General features: G+C 45.1%; 1 protein-coding gene across 2 annotated transcripts in view; it reads right to left on the reverse strand.

Moving 5' to 3' along the window:
- Nucleotides 1–17,705, reverse strand: part of LOC147708712 (uncharacterized) — a 260,521-nt gene that overhangs the window by 114,797 nt on the left and 128,019 nt on the right. The gene's annotated exons all lie outside the window — the stretch shown is intronic.

Here is a 17,705-nt window from a genome sequence, read left to right on the forward strand (position 1 = left end):
ACATCACTCATGACATGGTCAGTGACATCAAGGATGACATCTCAAATAACATCACTGATGACATCACTGATTACATCATCCAGTGAATGTGTGTCTTTCTAAAAATTAAATATTTGTATGTATGTATATCTCGAAGTCGATTGATTGTATAACTGACTGATTAAGTGTATCTTAGTGAATACATGGGTTAGCGAGTAATGTTTAAATATGTAAATATCTATATCAGTCTCTCACTTAGTGTATAAGTGGCTGCATGGGTTGGTGAGTAGCTACATGAGTGTCTATAAGGGTTATTAGTTGTTTTTTGAGTGTTTTTATAAGTTATTAGTTGGTTTTTTGAGTATCAGTATGAGTGTCTGTATGGTTCGGTGGGGGGAATTACTTAGCGCATAGATGCATGAAAGAGTGACTCACTGTACGTGTTTGAAGACAGAGTGTGTGCAGGACTCTATAGGTGGATAAGTGTGTGTATGGGTGTGTTAGTGAGTGAATGGCTGCCTAAATAGTGTCTTTATGAGTAACTACAAATGTTTAAAACTAGTATATGTGAGTATTTGTGTATATACGTGTGTATATGTGAGAGATTGGAAGAGTTCCTGTATAAATAAGTATGTGTTTCTATAACTGATTGTTTAAGAGAGTAAGTATGTGTACGTTTCTGTAGAAGTAAGTGTAATGGTGTGTGTATAAATGTATATGAAAGTAAATGGATGTTTTATTCTTTATTAGCACAAGTGACTATGTGTATGAGTAACTATGAATGAGTGGCGGTGTGCAACAGGATGTATAGTGTATGAGTGCATATGATAAATGAGCACATGTATGAGTGACTAAATAGGACTGTTGGTGAATGAGTGGATGTGTATGTAGATCTTGGAATTACGGAATAGATTGTTGTAACTGGTATATTGGTATGTCCATATTTTTTTAACATTTTAGTTTCTATTTTTGAATGTGTGTATCAAAGGATATATTAGGGTGAGAGGAAGTCTGCCACTCTATCACAAGGACAATGTCATCAGTGATGTTACTGACCATGTCATGAATGATGTAATATGTGACATCATCAGCAGTGCATTGCGGGAGCGCGGTTTATAGTTAGCTGAACTAACTATAACGGGGGAATTTCAATGGTTTTGTACGAGTGAAATGTCCAGCTAACTATAACGCCCCTGAAACCTATGTTTTTTTCTGTGAATTTCTAAGTTTTTTTAAATGCTAATTCCTAACTATAACGTGCCTGAAACCTATGTTTTTTTCAGTGAATTTCAAAGCTTTTTCTAAATGCTAGTTTCTTACTATGCCTACAGAGGTAGGACGTGTGAAGAAAGAAGACAAAACACACAGAAAGAAGAAAAAGAAATGCGGAAAGAAGCAACAGAAGTCCTCAAAGACGAAGAAAAGTGCAGCAAGAAGGAAGACGTGCAGAAAGAACAAACGGAGGTTGCAAAATCATCCTGTACCCTCAACTTTTTCAGATGGGTACTGGTGGTAACTGACTGAATAACCAGTCCTAGAGCCAGTGCTATGTTAAAACACACTTATAATACAGTTAAAACACTTACATACACTAGGGAACACTAGGCGTTGGGGAACCCCTGTTATTAGCATGACCTCCTCTGTAAGCCCCTAGTATATAATAGGGCAGGTGGATTAAAACTACCTCTTGAAACGCTCCACAGGTTGCGTTTGCACACTGGTGAAGGGAGGGGGGTGGCTGAGCTGACGTGTGCAAACATGTCCTGTGGCCTTTTTAATTTGGGGGATAAAGTCCCCTTGAATCCTGAGTGTCCCGTGGGTACAACTAACCCATCAGGTATCGCTAGTTAGCACCACAGAGCTGCGTTGCACAGAAAATGGGCACGGCCTGGACCACCTCTCTGCAACGCAGCACAGTGGCGCTTACTGGAATCACCTGGTAGACTAGTTGGCCCCCATGGACCTCAGGATTGAATGTGAATTATTTCCTCAACTTAAAACGCGCCATAGGGCGTCTTTGCACACGTCACCTCAGGCCCCGTCCCCTCCCTTACCCACTGTGTAAACATGCTCTGTGGCCGTTTTAAGCTGGGAGATTAACTCCACTTGAATTCAGAGGGTCCCTAGGTGCAAATTAGTCCACAAGGTACGTCAAGTAAGCACCATTGCACAGAGGTGTAAAAAGGGGCCCGGCCTGCACCACCTCTCTGTAACACAGCGCAGTGGCGCTTCCTGGAAGGATCCGCCCACCCTGCACGAATTTGGGCTTTGGCCTTGGGGGTCCTTGTGGGACCCCCTGAGCAGGTCTAGGGGGTCAGGGTGTTTCTACCCTGCCCCCATTTTGCATTTTGCTAATTTTTTTCTTAGGTTTCTTGTGCCTCGGTTCTACCGAGGCACAAGGTTACTGCCAACACTTCCTGATTTGGAGTGTTGACAGCCAATTAGAATACAGCTTGTGCTCGGCAGGGTGGGCTTAGGGTGCACGGATCCACCACAGCCATAGATACATAGGTGATTTCAATTTTGATTTTCTCAGGAACTACTGAACGGATTTACACCATTTAACCAAAAGGCACGAGTGTGGACCAAGGGTTACCTCTTTGCCAAATTTGGGGTAATTCCGTTCAGTAGTTCCTGCTGTAGCTGCGACTAAAAGTTCCTATGGAAAATTGCATGGGGAAAACACGTATAGTGACCCCCCTTTTTTCACGGCCCCCGCTTCACGAATACCCCGAGACTTTCAGGATAGGAGCGGTCCAGACCGGGCCACCAGTTTTGAAAATGTTGCGAAGATTCTTCAACCGGTGCCAAAGTTATTCCAAATAGAATGTTGCGGATTTCCTATGGATAATAGGTCCCAACTATAAATACCTACTAGCAACTGCCAGTAGGTGATATATATATATATATATATATATACATACTGATGCCACTCAGGCAATGAAATACTTCAAAAAACCATAGGTTTCAAGCAGGTTAAAGTTAGGAATTATCATTTAAAAAAACCTTAGAAATTCACTGAAAAAAACATAGGTTTCAGGGGGGTTATAGTTAGCTGGACATTTCACTCACACAAAACCATTGAAATTCCTCCTTTATAGTTAGTTGTACTAAATGTAACTCTCACGCCCGCAATCCAGTGGTGATGATGTCACATATTACATCATTCATGACATGGTCAGTGACATCACTGATGACATCTCAAATGACTTCACTGATGCCCTCATCCAGTGAATGTGGTTTGGTTCGTTATTTAAATATGTATTATATATACACCAATCTACATTGAAGAATCAGTGGATATATAAATATCTGGATGAAGGATTTAGTAGCAGTGTGATTGACTGTTTACTTGACTAATTTATAGTGTCTCACTAAATATATATTAGATGGTGACTAAACTCTATGAATATCTATATTACTTGGTCAGTTGTGTAAACTGAAGCACCAGTTGGTTACTAGCTACTTGAAAGACTAGATTAGTTATTGATTAGTTAACTGACTATTTGTATGGGAGAGTGAATGTGTGTGTGAATCGGTGGGGGATCTGTGACTGCCCAAAGATATGTGACTAGTTAATTCAGTAGGTATATAACGTTAAGACTACATGTTATAATAGTTGTTTGGGTGAGTGAATATCTTTATGGGTGTGGTGATGTGCAAATATATTTCTCAATGGTACATGTCCAACAAAGTAGAAAAAATAAAAAGCAGTGTATGTGATGAACAAGTTACTTACCTTCGGTAACGCTTTTTCTGGTAGATACTATATCTGCCTGTGGATTCCTCACCTTGTGAATATCCCCCTTGCGCCAGCAACATTCGGAAATTCTTTTTCGTAGCCTCGCGCCGACGTGGATAGGACGTCACAGAGACACGGCTCCGCTCGCGACTCCGCTGACGTCACCGACGCCTATAACAGGCCCACGCCGGCGTGATGACATCAGTTCCGCCTTTTTTCCGTGCCATCGAGGCACACGGACGGACCAATGACAGTAGATATATACAAAGCATACACAGTATGCAATAGCCAAGGCAAAACACACAGTGTAAAGCAAATGCAGGAAGCAAATGAAACATTTCCTTGACATCAAAACAAATATACATTACAGTACAATAACTCTGGCATAGAAGAGTGGACAACGGGGAGGCGGGTGGGTCAGTGAGGAATCCACAGGCAGATATAGTATCTACCAGAAAAAGCGTTACCGAAGGTAAGTAACTTGTTCTTCTGATAGATACATCTGCCGTGTGGATTCCTCACCTTGTGAATAGAGTCCCACAGCAGTCCCCACTCCCGGAGGAGGGTGTCCACTCTTCTAAACCAGGAAATCCTGAAGGACAGAGCGCGCAAAGTGGCCGTCCCTCCTGACTTCCGTATCCAAGCAGTAATGCTTCGCGAAAGTATGGAGGGAAGACCAGGTTGCCGCCCTACAAATGTCCTCCACAGGAACACCTCTAGCTAAAGCAGAGGTAGATGACTTAGCTCTAGTGGAATGAGCTCTAATACCCTCCGGAGGCTCCTTACCGGCCAAAGAGTAGCAGATCTTTATGCACAGAACGATCCATCTTGATAAAGTCCTTTTATGGACCGCTCTTCCCTTCTTGCAGCCAGCAAAGCCAATGAAGAGTTGATCGTCCAAGCGACAGTCTCTAGTTCTGTCCAAATAAAAAGACACCGCCCTCTTAGGGTCCAGACGGTGCAACCTCTCCTCCTCCTTGGAAGGGTGTGGGGGAGGATAAAAGGTAGGGAGGGTAATGGATTGACCAAGGTGGAAAGGAGTCACCACCTTAGGAAGAAAAGCAGCCCTGGTCCTTAGAACCATCCGATCAGCATGTATGGTCAGGAACGGGGGCTTGGAACTAAGAGCTTGAAGCTCACTCACCCTCCTTGCCGAGGTAATTGCAACTAGGAAAACTGCCTTAAAGGTTAAAAGCCTCATAGGACATTTATGAAGAGGCTCAAAGGGAGAGCCCATCAAAAAAGTCAGAACAAGATTCAAGTCCCACTGAGGTACAATAAAAGGGGTAGGAGGAAACTTATTTACAAGACCCTTCAAAAATCTCAAGACAACAGGTGACTTAAAAAGAGAGGGCTGATCAGGCAAACAAATAAAAGCTGACAGTGCCGAAAGATAGCCCTTAACTGTGGCAACTGCCAGCCCCTGTTGAGCCAAAGAGAGAGCAAACCGGAGCACATCTGATAAATGGGCTCTCAACGGGTCAATATCATTCTCACCACACCAAACAACAAACCTAGACCATCTATAAGAATAGACAGTCTTAGTGGAGTCACGTCTAGCAGACAAAATGACATCCACCACATCAGGTGTGAGAGAATAGGAAATCAGGTTGCCCCGTTCAATCTCCAGGCATGAAGGTGCAATGTCTGGAGGTGGGGGTGTAGAACCTGCCCCTCCATCTGAGAGAGGAGGTCTGCCCTGAGAGGGAGACGGAGCGGCGGGTGAGAGGAGAGGTGGAGTAGACCTGTATACCACACCCTTCTTGGCCAATCCGGGGCGACCAATATAACTTGGGCCCGGTCTTGGCGAATTTTCCTCAGAACCCGAGGAATCAAGGGTATGGGAGGAAACGCGTAAAGGAGTTGACTTCCCCAACACAACTGAAACGCGTCCCCCAAGGCTCCTTGCATCGGATACTGGAGACTGCAGAATGACGGGCAGTGAGCATTCTCGCGAGTGGCAAACAGGTCCACCCGAGGGGTCCCCCACGTCCGAAAAACGTGTCGAACCACCTCTGGATGAAGCCTCCACTCGTGGTCGGCAGAGAACTGCCGGCTGAGACTGTCCGCACGTACGTTCAGAACTCCGGCCAGATGATTTGCCATCAGGCAAATCTGGTGGTTCAGGACCAGAGACGCAGAGCCTCTCTGCAGAGACACTGCGACCCCACTTCTCCCTGCTTGTTGATGTACCACATCGCGGTCGTGTTGTCCGTCAGGACTTGGATCGACTGACCGCGAAGGGAAGGGAGGAAGGCCTTGAGCGCCAAACGTATCGCCCGCAACTCTAGAAGGTTGATGTGAAGCAACCTTTCCTCTGGAGACCAAAGACCCTTGACCTCCAGATCCCCCAGATGAGCACCCCACCCTAGAGTGGATGCATCCGTAATCACCGGGGCCACCGATGGAGGTAGATGGAAAGGCTTCCCTTGCGACAGGTTGCCTTCCACGCTCCACCAAGACAGATCCGCTGCAGTTTCTCTGGAGATCTTCACCGACTCCCCGAGATCTCCGTTGTGCTGATACCACTGCCTGCGGAGACACCACTGGAGTGCCCTCATGTGCCAGCGTGCATGGTTGACCAGGAGAATGCAAGAAGCCATCAGACCGAGCAGGCGAAGGACCTTCAGGACTGGAACGACCGCTCCAGGGTAAAACAAAGGAATCATTTCCTGTATGTCGCGAATCCTTTGAGGAGGAGGGAATGCACGACAAACAGTAGTGTCCAGTACGGCACCTATGAACAGGTTGCGCTGGGAGGGCACCAGGTGAGACTTGGGTACATTTATCGAAAAACCCAACCTGAACAACAACTGAGTTGTCTCTTGCAGATGATGGAGCACCTTCTCTGACGACTCCGCTTTGATCAGCCAGTCGTCTAGATACGGAAACACAGGTATCCCCGATCTCCTGAGATGCGCTGCCACCACCGCCATCACCTTGGTGAAGACTCGAGGCGCAGTAGTAAGACCAAACGGAAGGACCGCAAACTGGTAGTGCTGTGACCCAACCGTGAAACGGAGATACTTCCTGTGCGACTTCAGGATTGGGATGTGGAAATACGCATCCTGCAAGTCGAGCGACACCATCCAGTCTCCTTCCATCAACGCTTGAAGAACCTGAACAAGGGTGAGCATCTTGAATTTCTCCTGCTTCAGATAGAGATTCAAGATCCTGAGGTCCAGGATAGGACGAAGCCTGCCATCCTTCTTGGGGATCAGGAAATACCGGGAGTAGCATCCCTGACCCCTTTCCTGCTCTGGGACCACCTCTATCGCACCCTTTCGTAACAGAGTTAGAACCTCCTCCTGCAGAAGAGACAGATGTTCCTGGGTGCAAAAACCTTGACAAGGAGGGTAAACAGGGGGGAATTCCCGAAAGGGAAGGGCATACCCATTTTCTACAAGATTGAGAACCCAAAGATCTGACGTAACCGATTCCCAATCCTGTAGAAAATGGGTAAGCCGACCCCCAACCGGACCCACATGATCCTGAATAGCGGATCTAGGGCTGCTTTTCTGCGGCAGGGGGGTTGGAAGAGGTGGAGGAAGAGGAGGGCTGACGTCCACGAGGACGCGCTCTTTGCTTTCCCCTGTACGATCTGTACATTGAATTTTGCTGCTGCTGCTGTTGCTGCTGCTGCTGTTGGCCTTGCCGGAAATTCCGAAAGGAGCGACCAAAGCCCCTGAACCTTCTGCCGGAAGAAGCGCCCCTGATCTGGAGGCCCAAAGACTTCGCTGTTGCCCTGCAATCCTTGAACCGCTCAAGAGCAGCATCCGCCTTTTTCCCAAAGAGACCTGAGCCATCAAAGGGGAGATCAAGCAGAGTCGCCTGAACATCAGCCGAAAAGTCCGATGACTTCAACCAGGCAGATCTCCTTGTCGCAACAGCGGTGCCCATAATTCGAGCCACAGAGTCAGCAGTGTCCAGACCACTTTGAATTACCTGGCGGGCAGCCGCCTGAGTGTCATTGATCACCTCCTCAAAATCCTTTCGGTTTGCTTCAGGAATTTTAGGGGCCAGGATACGTAAGGAGTCCATCAGGGCATGAACATACCTCCCCATTAGGCATGTGGCATTAGTAGACTTTAAGGCCATACTAGCCGATGAAAAGGTCTTCTTTGCCACCTGGTCCTGTTTCTTAGCCTCCTTCTCACAAGGAACCTGCGGAAAGGCACTAAGACTCTTCTTCGAACAGGCAGCCTGAATGACCAGGCTCTCCGGCGAAGGATGTGAAGAGAGAAAAGCCGGGTCCTCAGGAGCGGCCCTGTACCTCCTTGCAACACTCTTAGAAACCGCAGGAGCAGACAAGGGTTTCTTCCAGACTTCCATAATAGGATCAGTCAAGGCATCATTGAATGGAAGTAAAGGCTCAACCACCGAATTAGGAGAATGCAAGACTTCTGTGAGGAGGTTAGACTTGAACTCCACTGTAGGCAGAGTCAATTGAAGAAGCTCAGCAGCTTTTCTCATTACTAGATGGTAAGGCTGAATATCCTTAGATGGAGCACCTGAGCCTGAGGGCAACTCCCACTCTGGAGAGAAATCAAGGGTCCCGGAATCCGCCAATTCCTCAAAACAGCTCTCCTCTAGCTCACCTTCTTCAACGTCAGACTGAGAGCCCATATAACTCTGCTCCTCCAGAAGGCGCTGTGCTTCTCTTCTGGATCTCTCCTTAACACGCCTCGCAACCGGATCCACCAGCGGCTTCGACGGATTCGGGGCCGGCGCCGGTATCGAATCCGACGGCACAGAAGAATGCCCTCGAGGATGATCAGGAGCAGGCGAAGCCGGAATCGGCGTCGACGACTTCGGCGGAGCCGGGAAATGCCAATGCGGCGCCGGAGCCGGCATGTAGGGCATAAACGGAGCCGGAGGATAGGAGTGAGGAACTCCCAGGCTGAATGCCAATGGACCCGTGGGGCCCGAAGGCGCACCAGAGGGGTACCATGCCCTTGAGAAGACACCATACATTGCGTTAAGAAACGCAGAAGGGTCCTGGCCTGGAGCAGGAAAGGGCGGCTGAAAACCATCAGGCCGGTCCTGAAGAGGGATCGGATTCGGCTCTACGACAGGCGCGGAATCCACATCCTCCCGGGCCTCTTCCTCTTCACGGGCCGGGGACGGCGCCGGAGACGGACTCGGAACCGGAGAAGCTTTCGGAGCCGGAGATGGAGATCGCCCACGCGACTCAGATGGCGAGGCCTCACCTTCATGCTCGGAGACTTCGAGGGTAACCACCTTCGAACGTACCTTCTTCGGTGACCTCGACCTCGAGCCCGACTCCTTACCAGACCGGCGTCGGGACTCATGCCTCCTCTTCTTGTGCTTTTTCTTCGACTTCGAAACATGATCCGACGCCGACTTCGAAGACGACCTCTCTCGAGAAGCAGATCTCGACCTCACCCTGGACTTCGTCCTCGCCCTTCGAGAACGAGACCTCGACGACTTCTCCTTTCCAGCTTTCACCTTCGCAACCAGAAGTTTGGCTTCTCTCTCCCTCAGGGCCTTCGGATTCATCTTCCGACATGAAGAACAATCCTCCACATCATGGTCGGAACTTAAGCACCAGATGCAGTCTTCATGGGGGTCGGTAATGGACATCATTTTACCGCACTCCCTGCAGGGCTTGAAGCCGGTCTTCTTAGATGACATTTTCGAAGAAACTGGATACAGAGAAGCAGAATTAACCAACAAAATGGCAACAAAGTACCAAAAGGCTACAGAGATTCCCGATAACCGTTAGCGTCGACGACGCGGAAAAAAGGGAACTGATGTCATCACGCCGGCGTGGGCCTGTTATAGGCGTCGGTGACGTCAGCGGAGTCGCGAGCGGAGCCGTGTCTCTGTGACGTCCTATCCACGTCGGCGCGAGGCTACGAAAAAGAATTTCCGAATGTTGCTGGCGCAAGGGGGATATTCACAAGGTGAGGAATCCACACGGCAGATGTATCTATCAGAAAGTTGTATATAAATATGTATACGTGAAACTCATTGATTGCATGAGTGACTATATAGATAACTGTATACTTGTAATAGTGATTTTAAAACACACTAAGTATGAGTTACTATCTATATGAATACATGAAGTGGTGTTTGTATAAGTGTGCAGCTAAGTAAATGTAAGTATGATCCATTGTTTGCATAAGTGAGTAGGATGACTGCATAAGTGAATAGGATGTGTACTGGTGTATAATGTCGATATAGGTGTATAAGTATATTTGATAGTGTTCTATAGATCATTGACTATTTGAAAGAACAAGGGAACCCAGCGGGTAGCTATGGACCATGGGTATCAGTTAAGTTTTGGGAGACAAAGGTCCTAAGCGAAAACAAAATACTAGAAAAATGTTATATAGACCACAATAGGCTACTATATATATATATATATATCCCTTATCCAGCCGGACAGGGAATTTATTAAACAAATAAATAGATTCTCATTCTAAATACATTCATGCAACAAACATTTCATTGCCGTAAGGCACAATCCTGTGCCGTACCGGGAAAGATGAGAGAGAGGATAGAAAAGAAAAGAATAAGAGTGTTTCAGGCAAAAGGCAAGAGCAGACAGGGTACTGTTTTGAATCAAAAATTAACAGTATCTCCTGGAGTAGTACATACAGATATAAGTATACATTTATTCAACGTAGGTCTACTCAGAGGAGTCGACGTTTCGATCCCGTGCTCAAATTATAAAGGGATCATCTTCAGGACTTAAAACATTGTTTTTGCCTGGTTCAAAAGTTACATAAGCCTCTGTTAGAGGTGGGGAGATTGATGTACTCTGCAGAGGCGCGGGATGGGGAGTGCCAGCGTCCTGGGGGCTTCCCTTGTTATTATTGCAGACGGGGGCTCGTTGGGCGCAGCTTGGACTCGGCGATTCCGAACCAGCAAGGGCGTCTCAATTGGGTTGGAATAAGCTGGTGCCATCCGAGGTTTCAGAAGGCAGTTGGCGGGGCCAGTACTTGGCACACTTGAATTCCTTGATTTCAAGGTTTTGAGAACCTTATCGAAGTTTCCGGGGTGAAATTATGTTCAGGAGCGACTGACGGACAATCATTGCTGCCTGCCGGTACCGAGGCATTGTTCCTGTATCTGCGGATCGTTGACTCAACCGACCGCTTCCTGGCGACGGCCATCGAGTTGCTCCTGAACCTTATTTCACCCCGGAAACTTGAACCAGGCAAAAACAATGTTTTAAGTCCTGAAGATGATCCCTTTATAATTTGAGCACGGGATCGAAACGTCGACTCCTATGAGTAGACATATGTTGAATGAATGTATACTTATATCTGTATGTACTACTCCAGGAGATACTGTTAATTTTTGATTCAAAACAGTACCCTGTCTGCTCTTGCCTTTTGCCTGAAACACCCTTTTTCTTTTCCTTTCTATCCTTTCTCTCATCTTTTCCGGTATGGCACAGGATTGTGCCATACGGCAATGAAATGTTTGTTGCATGAATGTATTTAGAATGAGAATCTATTTATTTGATTAATAAATTCCCTGTAAGGCTGGATAAGGGATATAAATATATAGTAGCCTATTGTGGTCTATATAACATTTTTCTAGTATTTTGTTTTCGCTTAGGACCTTTGTCTCCCAAAACCCTATGGATCATTGACAGCATATATGAATGAATCTATAGGTAATTGATTAGATGTGTGTTTAGATCTAGGAATCACTAAGTGGGTTTTTAGATACTTGTATTGCTGTATCAATGGGTTCAAATATGGTACTCTGCGTTTTGCAGTGAGTGATGAAAGGTTATACTAGTGTATGATAAGGTGTATAATTCCCCTCCTCTGCAGGGATAATTCCCCTCCTGTGCGGGGCTTTCCATTAAGTGGGCGGAGACAAGACGAGCTCAGCTCGTCATAAGCACAGCGCCACCGTGCTGCATGACGAGCCGAGCTCGTCATAAGCACTGCTGCGCAATGCGCGCCCCCCTCCCCCTTCCCTCGTGGGGGAATTAGCCCCGCAGCTAAGGGGTTAATACAGAGAAAATTTTACTGTATGTGTTCTGATTTTTTTAAAATAAGTGACAAAAATCATTCGTCGCTATCTCTGCTGACTACTGCCTTCGATCTACAGTGCGGGCAGCAGGGTTCACATCTTGAATTCAGCTTTTAATCTATACTACGAACAGCATGAAATTTAGCCTTGATGTTTTTAAGGTAGAGATAATTGTACTTTATGTCCTCAGATTTTGTTAAAAGATACGACAATAAGAATTTCTTGATGGCAGTGATCACTACCGCCTTCGATCTACATTGTGAGGGCTCACGATTCAGGTAGAATGGCGACTGTACATGACTCATTCCAGTAGACAAGAGACATTATACCACTGCGACCCCCCCGAACCACGAATCATCTCCCCGTAGCCTTATTAAGACAGAATTCACTAGGCAAAAACATTGCTCCTAGTGCAGCCTTCCTGCACTACGCATTATCGCAGGATACGTACAAGCTCAGCGCCAAAGATAGTACTAACTCAGTGCACCATAAATCATCACAAAGAACAGTGAACAGTTTTATGTCACGGTGAGACATACTGTCCCTTTTAAATGTCCCTGAAACATACATATTTTAATAATGTATTCTATACACGTTCTATCTTTCATTTCAATCAAGATTGCAGATGATGCAGTCCACCCTAACATCTACATTGCGGACAGCAGGGTTTACAACTTGAATTCAGCTTTGGATCTACACTATAGAAAGTAGAGAATTCAGCCTTGATTTACTTAATGCAGAGACAATTATACTGTATGTATTCAGATTTTGTTTAAATAAGTGAAAAAAAACATTCTTCTATATCTGTGCTGACTAGTGGCTTTGATGTTCACTGCGGACAGTGCACAAGCACCTTTAATCCCTGCATCCAGTGAACTATGCTCACAAAGAATGTAGAAGACTGCGCCTAAATGTACCTCCACCACCGGCAATATCAAGCACCTCTAGGGCATCACCTTCAACATCGCCACCAGACATACGTCCCCATTTTGAGAAAGTTAGAATGCACTGCGTGAAATGCAATAGTTTAATTTGTTATGGGGAGCAATCACTAGACCTAGTTTGCAGAGTAATTGATAACCATTGATAGTAGTTTTTTTACCCCCTCAAAGTTGATGCAGTCTAGTATGCAACAGATAATGCTTTGAGTACAGACCGCTAGAACCACGCATCATCGCAGGGTGAGCACACACTGAGCACCAGACGTACCACTAACTCAGTGCACCATAAATAATCGCAACATGGCCTTGTTAAGGCAAAATTCAGTTGCCAAAAGATATTCTTACCAGTGCGTTCTGCTTGAACCACGCATCATCGCAGGCTCTACATAAACCACCCCTACCTCAGTGTACCACAACTCATGAACCCTTTATGATAGAATCTTCTGTGTATGATTTCACATACAGTGCTCCTACCTTTGTACAGCATAAGTCATAAACCGTTTATGATTGAATATCTGTGTATGATATTATGATGACTATTCTACTTGTTACCAACAACAACATAATAAAATTGAGTCGAGCGCACGTGCCCGTACCCGTACCCACTTCAACTATCTATCTGTGTCTGTATACTTATTATATTTATAAAATGCTGCCCCTGCGCCCCAACACATTATATTGTGCTGTAAATCGTGTATGCAACCATCTTACCTCTGCCAATAACAAAAACTTCCGTTATATAACTTTCTCTCGCTCATTCTACAAATATGAACGTACAAAGTGGATCATTACACTACTGCAAAGAAACTGTATAGTCAATTTATAAATGTATAATATTTCATATTTTTTTTAGCATATTTATATAGCGGGAAGTCGACCTACAACTATATCAACAATTTACATGAGCACCGTATTTACAGTACATTTTCAGGCACGCGTTGATTACATCATTACGCTACAATAACAGGATGTGGACGCGACTCCGAGCCTCGAACAATAATTTCCAGCACCAAGTTCAACAGTATACCTGAATGACCACATACGTATATATATTATCTGTTCTTCATGTGCTAAAAACTGCAACCTAAACTTCTCACAGCCCTGTATTACTACAGCTACAACACTCCACGGAATGTACAACAAACATTCATATTTGAAGAAATGTGTCATGTCCACCGTCCTTTATGTGTGAATCTATGGATGAATATAGGGTCAGTGATACCCCGTACCTTCCATTTTAGCCATATTGTAGAACTTTACAGACATAATGACACATTTACGTGTAAGACCCGGGCGACAGCAGCACTACAAGACGGACACCCAAATCAGTAGATTTTTCATATAGCTCACGACGGAACCAAGCCCATAACTCCAGAGTCATTGTTCACAGCCTCGCGCAGCACTGGCATACGTCAGTCCAGCCCACACAACAACGCTACATGGCCCAGATTTCCATTGTAGTGATTTCTTACTTCCAGGTCTAGTTGTCAGAACGCCGCACACACACACTCCCTCATGGCTGGTAAACACCCACACCAAACCCCCTCCAGCACATGAATCACTACACACGTGTCCCTACCAATGAAAAAGATGGGGCGCACCTGCTCTACGACATTTTAGAGTTGCTTCCCATCGCAAGAGCTGTGATGGCCCATCCTAGTGGTTCAGACGCCTCATGTAGGTCCAAACCACAGAGCAGGGGGGCCCACCACTACATCCGTGGCCTCTTTGGTCACCGGGTTAGTGGACTGAGCGGGTGGGGAACCTGCAATGAAAATGGGAGCACGAGTATGTCGTTAGCCATAGCGATAGCAAGACTCAACACCATATGTTACACTTCTTGGTTGCAGAGCGGGACTGCATGATGTAGAAGGTGCCCTGTCCACGAAAAGGTGAAAAGTCAAGCCTGAGTGTGCAGCGGAGGGAGTAGAAGGGGTGCAGCAGACTGGATACAAAAAGGCGACACAGCGATTTTTAGGCGTACATAGTCGTATATACTGTATCTTATTGCATTTGTATTTTTTTTTCCAATAGCAGGAAAGCTTTTATGATCAGTGAAACGCCCGTCACTAGTGATGATCGAAAGCAAGTGCATCACTGCGCACCACTTGCTTTCACAACCGGATATAAAACATTACTGCTATAGTAATTTTACCAAAATCAAAGCCTATTAAACATGTTGGAACTGTACAAATAGCTGTTTTTTAAATGCTAGGGGGGGAGGTGTGTGAAAGGGCGATGTAATTTTACTCCACATTAAGAAAGTAACAATTGCCAAACATAACATCTTTCTTTTACTATCTTTCAGATGTAAAGCTTCAGGGTGCATTATGTCCCAGCACGTGGTGAAAGACACACCGGTGACAGAAAGGTGAGCTGATAATATTCTTTTTAGTCACTCTTTCACTTCCTCTCTCTTTTCATAAAGAAATTACGCACAATATTAACTTCCTTTTTATCTTACAGGTTGTGTTTCACAAATTGGCATTCCCCACCATACCTCCAAAGCTCAACGTTCGAAGATTCTGCGATGATGCATGGCCATCTTAACAACGTCTGAGAAGGCTGCTTCGACACGTGGTGCACCCTCTTTGAATCACGCCAATGGCACAAGGTGAGCAAAGAAGCTGGTTTCTGAAGCAACGAGTGTGCAGCAGCTTGACTGCGTACGAATGTACAATTACCTCCGGGCACTGGGAGTGGATAGGTTGCAACAGTCTGAGGGGCAGATTTACAAGCCCCTTGCGCCACTTTTGCATCACTTTTAACATGGGAAAAATTGACGCAAAAGTGGCGCAAGGAGTTTATAAATCTGCCCCCGAGTGCACAAGAAGAAGCACTCACCTCCGGACTCTGGGAATCAATGCGATGCAACAGTCTGGGTACACAGTAATGAGAACTCACCGCTATGCAGTGGGAGTGCATGGGGTATAGTTCTTTGGAGGAAAAACATCGCACAAACACCTCCTGTGTGGAAGTTGATGAAATACAATATCCTGAGTGTACAAAGACACAAAGCACAAATATACTTGTGCAGTTGTGTGTACTATGCTATTACTAAATCTATACTATCTTTCAGACCACTAAACTGGAGGGTGCACTATGAACCGGCAAGTTCTTGAACAGAAAACGAAGGCAAAACAGTGAGCTACAAAGATTTTCTCCAGTATTAACTGCTCCATCTATTACTTTCTCTCTCGCACTTTTAATGTCGTTTTTTCTCTTTTTTTCTCTCTTACTCTCATATTGTTTCTCTTTCAAAGTTATGGACACTGCTGTCCACTCTGATGATAAAAAAATCAAGGCTGAATTTAATACAGTCTGCAGTGTAAAACCAAAGCTGAGTTCAAGTTGTGAACTCGGTTCGCCGCAGTGTTTACACAAGGTAAGCAGATACAAGATGCCTCCGATTAAATGTGTTCCAAATAAAGAAAATTGCCATGCATATTGACGTGATCTCTCACCTAATTCTGTCTCATCTCTGAATCATTTTAAAGACCTGTTGGTCCATACTGTAAATCTGACGCAGTAGGCACTTCCGTACAGACACCTCTTCAACGCGGGCTATAAGAGAGGTGGAATGTATGAGGCACACTACAGATGTGCAAATTAACAAATATTCCCAAGTGTTACCTTAATTTGTGATTGTTGACCTCATTCAGTCACATCGATCTAATTTTTAACACTTATTTTCATTTTTGTTTTGCAGATTACCTAACCTCCTTGCATTGGAGTCCATCGAACATTTTGTTTATTATATTGTTATGTTAAATTTATGTTTCTAGTTATTTATTATATTGTTATTTTAAAGTTACGTTTCTAGTTATTTATTGTTGTTTTAATAAAAGTTAATATAAAAAAGTATATACGTCTTCTTTTTCTGACAACATTTCACTATTATTTAGTGTGATAATCATATGCTTACAAAACATTTAACAATTAAAACAGAAATGATGTTTGTAACTAGAAGTATAATACTGAGGCTAACTCTTTACCAGCTCTTTAACAAAGTCTGTACCTGGGATTAACGGTTCCTATGGAAATTTTTTAAAACTCCAGCACAGTAACTCTTTGGAGTAGCAACATTGGGTGGTGAACTTGTAACCTGTGTGCTCACTTAAGTATTCCATGAACAGTTACTATGGTAACAGGCAGTAAGCAGTTTGGAGGTAGGGTTGAAAGGTACTGGTTGTAGAGAAACTGTTATATTTACCCAGGGTCCTCTAAAAGACAGAAAGGAAAGCAAACTAAGACAGAACACTATGTAGCATGTTTACAAGCCCCTTGCACCACTTTCGTGTCACTTTTCCCATGTTAAAAGTGATGCAATAGTGACACAAGGACCTTGTAAATCTGCCACATAGCATATTAAACATGCTTAAGTCTACTTCAGAACAGATATTAAGATCTGAAATAAACCGCAATTAGCGAGAGCTTTCCTATCGGTCCTCAAATCCAGGGCCGCCTTGTAAATACAACGCTATTGTCATACCTCCCTCTTCCTTTTTATATTCTCATAGAAACACCTACCTTCCCACTGACAACACCTACATTGCAACTCATTGGAGATACGAGGCGAACCCTTAGCAAACCGGCTGCTAACATGCATTAATGGATCTTCGCGTCGCCTAGTAAATAGGGCGATATAATTTTCAACGCATTTTTTGGCTTTTTTTTTAAATTGCGGCTAAATGGCACTTGTTAATATGCCCTCAAGTTTCCTATGACAGAGCAGGAACCTCAATTCCGGCCCTGCCATAGCAAGCAGCAGTGTCCCGGGAGTAGACACCCCGAGACACAGCAGGAGTCGCTCCTGGGGGGTGGTGTTCCTCAAGGCTTTCGACTACTCCAGAATGGAGACCACGCAGCCCCCCTCTCAAAATATAAAAAGCCCCAGAGGGTGGTAATCCCCGGGGCTTAGACGGACCTATGAGCTCCCTCACCCATTTATTTTGTAGCACAGAGGAATGGCGGTCCCTGGGCTGCAGGGCCTCTCTGGACACCCATCAAATGTAATATTTTAG

This window comes from Lissotriton vulgaris, chromosome 6 (assembly GCF_964263255.1).
Source record: "Lissotriton vulgaris chromosome 6, aLisVul1.2, whole genome shotgun sequence".
Classification (NCBI taxonomy): domain Eukaryota; kingdom Metazoa; phylum Chordata; class Amphibia; order Caudata; family Salamandridae; genus Lissotriton; species Lissotriton vulgaris.